General features: G+C 25.7%; 1 protein-coding gene across 1 annotated transcript in view; it reads left to right on the forward strand.

Annotated features, from left to right (window-relative positions):
• Window positions 1-442: 442 nt before the first annotated feature.
• The window catches only part of LOC107450611 (gamma-aminobutyric acid receptor subunit beta), a 481,963-nt gene continuing 471,592 nt past the window's right edge, over window positions 443-10,813 (forward strand). The window contains exon 1 of the mRNA XM_071187317.1: window positions 443-520. The gene's annotated coding sequence lies outside the window, so the exon portion shown is untranslated. The remainder of the gene's footprint in view (window positions 521-10,813) is intronic.

The raw sequence follows: 10,813 nt of genomic DNA on the forward strand, positions 1-10,813 counted from the left end.
ATATATAAATATATAAACTCAAGCAGTTATGTTAAATACAGGAATAAATTGTACCTTGAATGTAATGAGTAAACCTATAGATATCTAACGTTTATACCTTTTAATGAATTCATTAACCATTAATTAAATAAGCATTACCCAAATTAATTTAACTTTGGCCAGTGTTTTTAAATTCATTCAAACCTTAAATATCTTCATATTGGAAAAATGGTCTTCTTCCCCTTTCAAAGAAAACGTCAATTATTGCTGCATTGATAATTCGTGACGTGAACTTTTAATTCTTAGGAAATTTATTTCACTTCAAGTTATTTAACAAAATAGATATTAAACTATTCTTTCATTTCAGGTGTGGTTTTTCTTTCTTAAAAGCAAGTTAGATTTTATCTATGATGTAATTGTTGTTACATAATAAAAATAAATCAACTTTTATATTTCAGATTGGATAACATTAACATCACAAAAATCCTGAATAGTTTCTTCGACCAAGGCTATGATAAGCGCGTAAGACCTAATTATGGAGGTAAGTTTATAAAATATATGTAATATTACGTATTATGTTGTAATTAAAATTAACTTTTTTATAAGAGAAGTAGCTTGCATAGACCAACGACATGCTCTATAAATATACAGTAAGACGAATATTTTAAAAGTTTAATTAAAAGCAAAGAATATATATGTAATGAACGTACAAATGTAATCATGTACAAATGTAATATGTACAAATGTAATCAAAATCTTTACAAGATCATTGATTTTATTGCGTATTAAAATTAATAAAAGTATATATTTAACTAAAAATCTATTAGTTATCTAAATTAATATTTTGAATTGCTCAAATCCAATTCAGGTAATTCCGAAGTTAAAATACTTTATTACTGACGAACATCCTCCTCCTATATTCAATTCAATAATTGATATTATGCAATTAATGTTAATTATTTCAATTAAAACATCGAATTAGTATTTTGTATTAAAATTCAATTCGACATTTTATTAATTATAAACTTTGAATTATACAATATAATATATCACTACCTTGCGCAAGTCTAGTTTTTGGGGCAATCAAAAGCAATTTCTGGGCAATTAAAAGTAATCAAAAGTCTTAATTTCAGTATGAATCGCTCCTTAAAATATATCTCTTTACCACATATTTATGCTTCATTTTCGTTTTTTGTTACTAGCAATTTTGTTACAAATAAAGTTTTATATAATTTTGCGAGATGTTCGTAAGTACATGACAAACGTTTTCCTTCCTCGTTTTAAATGTTTTCATTTGTGTTCCTATTATATATTTTTCTTGTCTTTTGTGAATTTTAAGTTTATAAAATTTATTTTAGAAATTAGTTTCTTTCTTTTCTTTTCTTCGGTTCTTACACTATTATATTGATATATTTTGCTATTAATACAATATTAGAAATATATATATATATAATTTCTCAACATATAGTAAGAAATAATATTCGGGTTGCGTGTTACATTGGAAAAATTCAAAACAGTTTCTAGTTTTCAAAATTTGCAAAACAACGAAATTTTAAAGTAATTTCATTGTCCGCTAAATTTATTTTCAAAGCACTTACACGAGACTAGAAATTTTATTTGTTTCATTGGAAAACTCAAAACTTAGGTAAAAAAGTTCACAGAAATCAATACTATAGCAATATTGATATTTTCATCATATATAAAGTCAGGGGAAAAATTGCTTTCCAGAGAATACTTTAGTGAATCTATCAGTTATTTGAATAATTATATGCAATTTTTCTGAATGATCCTGTTATCGTTTACTATTTTGTACTTTAGGGATTGTTTAATGGTATATTATTGTATATTGTTCTGATATATTGTTTTATTGTATAATTTGGACAAAACGTCCACCTTGATAAGCGTAAAATTGAGAATGATTATAAACTGAAGTTTCTATTGATAGAGAAATATTATAATTATTTACAACAAAATAAAATGTTTTATATTTATCAAAATTACTCTGAAATATTGGAGGACATGTTTTTTTTAAATTTATTATAGTTTTGAATGACTTTAACATAAATACTAACCCTAATAATGAATTGATCTTGGTAATAATGTTGTCAGGGTAACAGTGAATAAGTACAAAATGTCCTTTTGTATTTTTTCATGTTTTGTGAACAATTTTTTTTTTTAATAAAATGTATGCTCCTTAATCATGTGAGTAAAATTAAACTAAATTAGTGTTTGCAATAATTTTACAATTAATCTAACACTTATTTAAGATTTTTTGAAAGTTTCAGCTTTAGATTTTATAGGGCAGTTATTCTTTTGTGTTTCTTATTCGGTTGTATCACACAAAACATAAATGTTCCCATGAGTATTTATTTTAAACGTAAAACATTTTAACAAACTGTCCTTTCTAAAGAAGAGAAAAATACTGTGCTTCAATAATTAAATTATATATATAGACGAAAATCGAAATTCTAATCAAATTATATTTTCTGTATTTAAAAGATTGTAGAATTTCAAGTTTATATTGAGTTAGCAAACGTATACTTGTGATGATTTTGAACAGACGCTTGTGATTCAAATTAGAACAATTTATCATTATTGCGATAAAACATCTTTATATAAATACCTTAAGACAAAATTTGTCTTGTAGATGTTTTCTTGTTTCTCTTGTAAAGTTCATATCATAGTAAAAATAATATTTAATGAAATTATGATGTAATTGATAACTCATATCTTGGTTAGTATCATAAATATTTCCTGTATGAATACTCAACAAAATATTATAAACAAAAATGTCTGGAAAAATGAGTAAGTAACGAGATAAAAAAGACGTAAGCACTTCTTGAAAATAATAGAAAACTGTTCTCAATATTAGTAAATAGTTATTTCTAGAAAATTTAGTTTGTGATATATTACTTTCTGAAGTATGGTGAAATTTTGCTATAACTTATAAAACGGTTTGCGTTTACTTAAAAATAAGGAATGATATACAAGTTTTACAAAAAATTGATTTTGCTTCGCGTTCACGAAAAATGCAAAAACAATATTAAACGGTAGACTTTTTTCTGTTATATTTATAGAGTGTTATGCTTGTTGAGTTACACATTATGGTTTTGAATTTTTTTCTCCGTAATTTGTATATTTTCTTTGTTCAGAGAAATACTGTACATAACTTTGCTATTTATTGAATCCACTGTTTAGAACGAAACTGACGAGAAATGACAATATCCTGTTCAATTTTCTCAAATATATTGGTTTGTAAAAGGTGTGTACGTAAAAATGTCAGGAAAATTTTATAATAGAAAAATATTGCTATTTACTCAAACATATACTTAACTTTTTGTTGCCTCTTTATAATTACGAACCAGTAAATTCAAAACTGCTAGCAACTGTATCTTCACACTTTTGTCTAACTTAATTATTATGCATTTATTTTCTGGAAGCAGCTGTTGAAAGCATTTTACTGACAGTATAAGCCTTAAGTTTATAAAAAAATATTTATATAAACATAAAGGATCAAGATTCAACGCGGAAGTTTTATTGTTATGACCTTTATAATTTTTTGAACAGTTTCTTTCAGAGTTTTACTTTTTAGCCTTTTCATTAAAAAAATAGACTTCCATTTAATTAAAAGGAAAATTTCATATGTATAAGTCTTGCAAATGATTTTTTTGAAGTATTACTGCCAATTTCTTTTTTTATTACGACGAAATTTTTGTCATTTAAAAAATATATATGTAGGAAAAAGTATGAAATACGAAGATATGTATTTCAAAATCTTTTAATTTGAAAGCCCCGACTAAAGTAAAACTCTTAGGCTTCTGAAAAAAAAGTAATTAATGCATTTGAAATTTTCACACGTAAAGGAATTTCGTGTACGGAATTTGATAAAGTTTGTTGTATCATTAATTATAAGGCATTTTAAATATATAGTCACGCATGCTACATGGTTTCTGTCTAAAACAGAGATATTCATGCTTGCTTTCATTCAATTTATTAGATTTCATCTAAAATTTCCTTAATTAGAAAATAAGTAACGCGTTATGAAAGGATTATAAGGGAAGTAAAATATTTAGACACTTTTTAGTAATATACACCTAACATAAAACTCTTTTTTGTCAGTATATCTTGCATATTTATAAATAGACTAAAAATAATATAAGTACGGAATTTTTTACCTTTTTTCCATACTCTCGAGAAGCTATATTATCTTATATCCATTAGAAATTTCATTTGAAGCTGTAAAAATTCTGATATTAACTGCTAATATTAATTGCTGAAGGGATTGATTCAAAGTAAAGAATAGCTTTTATCTGCTTAGAAAAACTGCTTTTCTTTATATTGATCAAATAAGGAACACGAATATATTTACATAGAAAATTTTATTAATAATTATTTAAACTAAAATATCACTTGTCAATTTTATTGTTTTATAAAAAGCCTTGTAAGAACACCATATTGAAGTTAATACTGAGTTAGAGAAAATATATTCATCCTTATCTATTTATATTTTTTTCTATATCTATTTATAGAAAAAAAAAGTTCTAACAAAAATAAAAATACAAGATTGCTTACTGAATATTTTTATTGCATTATGAAAAATTTTTATGCATAACAAATTATTGTGATGATCTAAAAACATATTGGGTTTCGTTTCTGCACATATATGAGATTTAGCACATGATATTCAGTTTCCATAAAATAATAGTTAAACATATTTGCATAGTTTTTCTAAACGAAAAAAGGAATTTTTAAATTATAAAATTACTACTATTTCTAAAATAATTCTAAAGGACTGATATCTAGGATATATATACATATCAGGATTTTATACACATAGGATTTTTATAAAAAATTTTAGTGACATTTAGCCACTTTTATATATTTATTGATTTCATTTTTGTTTGTAAATTTCGAGGGAATTTTTTATTTATTTTTAAAATTTTGTGCTAATCTGATAAATAGTAAGCAAGAACGTCAAATATCATACATTTTCTAGTACATCTAATTCTTAGACAATAACTTCGTATTTATAAGATGAAATAAAATGTAAAAAAAGAAAAGATCCCATAGAATTACTGAAAAATTTTTAAAAATAGCTTAAACAAGGATATTTTTTGAAGAGAAAGATTTTTCTACTTTTTATCAATTTTCTCATTTCCTGCAATCTGTTATTTTCTCATTTAAAGATTTCTAGAAACTCACACGCAGGTTATAAAGATTATTATTACTTTTATATATATATTATTCTAAAGTGAAAAATAAAAATCTCATGAAAAGTAAAATGAAATCATATTTTCTAAATTTTAATCTAAATTGATTTTATGTAAGTATGTGGGTTTAATAGTTAATAGATAGAGAAGTATATCATCGAATAGATCTAGACGGGGTAAACAGAATCAGCTGTAGAACCTAAGGAGAAGAATCAGTACTTTGAAAATGTACTTTTTAGAATTCTTATCACATATATAAGGGTGTTTCTTTTTAAACATGACAATTCGGACCAAAAAATTTCTTCAAATTTGAAGTCTTCAAAATAATCAAAAAAATTTTAGTATACTTCTTTAGTTACACTTATTAATATCTTACAGACAGCAGTGTAGTTTATTGACATTTGCTCGAGAAAAAAAAATAAAATAAAAATTCACTAAGTCTTGAATGCCAGGAAAATGACATATTGGCTCAGAAATTTAAAAAACAGTCATTTTAAGTTAATAGTAAGTAACTGAACTTAAGCCTTTATCTTAGATGGACCATAAATTGCTTAAATTAATTCTTTTTATCCACAGCAGAAATAATCAAAAAATTGTTTGTTGCTGATATGTACAGAATAAAATTGTGTATAATAATCATTTATTAAATAAATAAATAAATTTGATAACATCACACGATAATACAATCATGCATGAATTTGGTATTAGGTTAGTATTTGCTTATCCTCCTTACAGTATTCGCAGTTACAAAAATTTCTGGCAACACTTCAATGTCCTGGAATTATAAAATAAGCCAGGAAAATGACAGTCAGGATAATGACAAATTCGCCATTTTATGGCATATAACTTTACTTTAATTTAATATTTTGGCCTAAGACGTTTACATTCTGCAGAAAGCAGCAGGATTTCTTAAAATAACTCAGATAAATCTAAGTAGTTTATGTTACTAATGATTTCAAGAAGCCAGGAAACCGACAATACGAAAACCAACTCATCTTGAAAAATTTTTGAAATTGATTTTGAACAAGAAAATTTGTTCTTTATTCATGCAACAAGACATGCTCATATAGGACGGTAACTAATCAATCTATTAACATAAGATATTTATTGCTGGCTCTATCTATTTTGGTTATAAACCACTGAATAAAAGTAGCCAGGAAAATGACAGATATACTTGAGACGAGCAGATTATTGACAGAAAAGATTAATTTTAACGAAGTTTTTGTTAATAATACCCTCAGCGTACATTCTAGAAATGCTTACACCGGTTGAGATAAAAAAAAAATTAGATATTGAAAAAGTTACGGGAGGTTTTGAAACTAGTTATTATTGGAAACATTGTTTGGGACATGCCAGAGACATGAAATTTTGAAGTTCAATTAAATTTTTTAATTATACAAAATAGTCAATGCTAGTGCAAAGTCATTTTAAAATGCTAACAGCAATATAATTCATTAATTTTATTTAAAAAAATTTCTTTTAGTATTATAGTATTAGATCTTGGAGCAAGGGACAGTGAATTGTCATATATCGCGAGTATCTGCCATATAACAATATGCTGCCTGTAACATAAGATATATATAATTTTTTTCTTATTTTGAAGGCAATAGCATAGTATTAAAACGTTTATTAAAGTGATCGTCTAGGAAGCGGCAAGATATGCCGTTAGTTATCTCGCCCGCAACATAAGATCCTCAAATCAGAAACTGCTAAGACTCAGTATCGACATAAAATCTTAAATTTTTCGGCACCGATACGGATAAAAAAATAATGGTATGTTGGTTATTTTTCAAGGAAAAAATTGATTTTTCTGAGAAGGATTCTTCTGAGGGAACGGCATGATGTATTTGAGCATAAAAGAGAAAATGATAAAGTTTTTTCAGTATTTTATATGCTGTAAATAAATAAAACATGATTTAGAGAATAAGCATGTAATTCTGAAAGAAAAATAAACATTCTGATTATGCTACGAAAATCAATTCAAAATTAAAATTTTTCTTATTTTTAAGCAGTTATATATATGTGGGTGATTCTCACGAAACACGACAATTCGGACCAAAACATTTCTTCAAATTTATACTATTTATTTACCCCAGTATATTTTATGTTTGTTTTACAGCCTACGAAAAAAAAAAATCAGGGAAAGTGTCCTTCAGAATGCAAGCTAACAAAAGAATAAAAATAAAATTACCAACTTTTATTTTTTATTTATTTTAGGTAATTAAAATATACCAATATGTCATTCCCTCACTTGTCCCCACTGCTGATTTAAAAAANTAGCTTAGAAGTTTAAAAAACAGTCATTTTAAGTTAAAAGTGAGTAACTCAACTTAAGCCTTTATGTTAGTTGGACCATAAATTGCTTAAGTTAATTCTTTTTGTCCACTGCAGATAGAATCAAAAATTTTTTGTTGCAGATATGTACAGAATAAAAGTTTGCAAAATAATCAATCATTTAATAAATAAATAACTTTGATTACATCCAAGCATATTACAATCATACATAAACTTGGTATTAGGATAATATTTGCTTTCCCTCCTAGCAGTAATAGCAGTTTAGAAGCATTTCTGGTAACACTTCAATGTCCAGGCATTCATAAGCCAGGAAAATGACAGCCAGGATAATGACAAATTCGCCATTTTATAGCATATAACTTTATTTTAATATAATATTTTGGCCTAAGTGCTTTATATTCTACAGAAAACAACAGGATTTCTTAAAATAACTCAGATAAATCTATGTACTTTATGTTATTAATGATTTCAAGAAGCCAGGAAAATGACAACACAAAAACCTACTCACCTTGAAAAATTTTTTGAAATAGATTTTGAGCCATAAAAATTGGTTCTTTATTCATGCAACAAGACATGTTCATATAGGAGGGTATCTAATCAATCTATTTACATAAGATATTTATTGCTGGCTCTATCTATTTTGGTTATGAACCACTAAATAAAAGTAGCCAGGAAAATGACAAATTTTCTTGGGACGAGCAGATTATTGTCAGAAAAAATTAATTTTAACGAAGTTCTTGTTAATAATACTTTCTGCGTACATTCTAGAAATGCTTACACCGGTTGAGATAAAAAAATTATATATTGAAAAATTTATGCGAAGTTTTGAAGCTAGTTATTATTGGAAACATTGTTTGGGACATGCCAGGAAAATGACATTTTGATATTCAATTAAATTTTTTAACTATACAAAACTGTCAATGCTAGTGCAAAGTCATTTGAAAATGCTAACAGCAATGCTATTTATTAATTTTAAAAAAAAAGTTTTTTAGTATTATAGTATTAGATCTTGGAGCAAGGGACAGTGAATTGTCATATTTCGTGAGAATCACCCGTATATATATATATATATATATATATTGAATAAAAGAAATAAAAGTGCTTTAAAGAATAATATTGTTTGAAAGTAGAAACATTAAGTAAAACTTTCAATCCAACTGTTTTTTTGGGGCCTTTACGACTACACGACTAAAGTACTACACGACTTTATACCGAAGATTTTATTTAAAAAAAAAATGATTTAAAAAATGTATCCTAAACATCCATAAGAGAAAAAAATAGCAATGCTACTTCCTCTTTATTTCCTGTCCTTTTTTTCCCCAATTAAACAACTAATTTCAAACTTTTTTTCAAAAAAGGAAGAAGAAAAAAAATAGAAACGAAGTAAAGTGGCATAAATAATTACATTGTGTGAGGAAATTTTAGAGGATGTATAAATTATCGCTTTCGAAAAAAAAGGTATCTTTTTCTTACTCTTCGTCTACTCATTTTTATTCTGTTTTGAGTGGCAATGTCGCGTAACGCCCCCTGGTGGGTCTCGGGTGGGGCAAATGTTCGCAGGCTGTCATTTACTAGCAACCGCACTGCAATTTGCACCTATCTTTAATGCTAAGGTAAGAGGTTTTAAGTGATACATTTGTGGCTCGGAGGTAGGAACTAGGACATAGCTACTAATTTTAACTTTAACCGCCAAAACGTAGGTGTGAAACTTGGAAAGAGCTATTATCATGAAATTTAAAGACTTGAGGGAGCATAGTTGTGATGCAATATTTTCAAATTTTGTTTGTTTTCGTTGAAGTATTGCTTACACCCGAAGCCGTTCGAAGGGGTGGGTGAACTGGGTGACCCCCCAGGGCCGCTGAAAGTTAGGGCCACCAAAAATTCTGATCTGATTGATTGTTATATTACTAGGTTTTCTTCACATTTGCTAATATATATTATATACGAGTTATAATTTATTATTTCTAAATATGCCTAATTTCATTTCAGTTAATGTTCCTTTATAACAGGAGTGTAATTTTTAAAATAACTACATGGAACTTTTTGTCAAATTTTAACTTTTATGCTATAGAAATTAATTGTATTAATTGTTGATTTTTTTTTAATCATAGATTTATCTAAAAAATGTTATTTATACAGTGCTGCATTATCTAATGTATTATACTTAACGCTGTGATAATAAACCATTGATATCGAATTTCATTGATAATAAATGTTTTTTCACATATACGGAGGAAAAATTATTCTGGTAAAATCACCATAGTTGAATGGTAAAGACAATTCTGTTGAAATAAACCATAATTCTAAGAATTAGACCAATGCATATGGTATTATAACCATACATATGGTAATATTACCGTTCGCTGTTATTACAGTTTGCCGGAAATTTGGCTTTTTAAAATTAGAGTTCTTATTACAATACATTTAGTAACAAATACAAATCTTAAAAGTAGATGTAACCATATAAATGGTTTTTATGTCATACTTTAAAGTATCGAAAAAAATTACTAAAATAATCTTCAGAACTGTCACACTTTTTACCATTTATTTGATAACTTTAACCTTTTAATTTCGACGCCTTTTTTCAAATAGAACGGTAATAATCTGTTTACAATAATTCATCAAAGCTTTTAGTTTGATAAAATAATATTAAACTTTTTGTTATTAGTGGTGTTAGCAACAGAATAGTTAGTGGTGTTAGAACATTAGTTAGAACATTAGTGATGTTAGCATTTTAGCAACAGAATTGTTATTAAGTATTATTTTTTGTATTTTGTCAAAAATTTAATCGTTAAACGCAAAAATAATTTTTAAAAGAAGTCTGCTTGAAATTTAAAAAAAAAAATCCAATGTCTAATATATACTTTGTTAAGCAAAACATGACTTTTATTAACCATGTAACCATGATAAAATATATGTACTGTGTTAAACAAAGCATGACTTTTATTAACCATGATTAAATATATGGGTCATTCTCACGAAAACTGTCATTTTTCAGTTCATAAAATCCCAAAAAAATTAAAGTGAATAAAAAGCTCTGAAACTTTTTATATTAATAGAAATATGTAATGGCATTATAAAGAAAGTATATATCCTATAAATTATACTTAATATTTAAATTAATTAATTTAAATAATTAATTTATAATTAATTAATTTAAATAATTAATTTATAATTAATTAATTCATAATAATTAATAATTAATTAATTAATTTAATAAATAAATTAATTAATTTAATAAATTAATTTATTAATTTTTTAATTTATTTTTCAAATTAATTAATAAGTAAATTAATTATTTTCACTATTTAAAAAGTGAGGGAATGACA

This window comes from Parasteatoda tepidariorum, chromosome X1 (genome assembly GCF_043381705.1).
Source record: "Parasteatoda tepidariorum isolate YZ-2023 chromosome X1, CAS_Ptep_4.0, whole genome shotgun sequence".
NCBI classification, from domain to species: domain Eukaryota; kingdom Metazoa; phylum Arthropoda; class Arachnida; order Araneae; family Theridiidae; genus Parasteatoda; species Parasteatoda tepidariorum.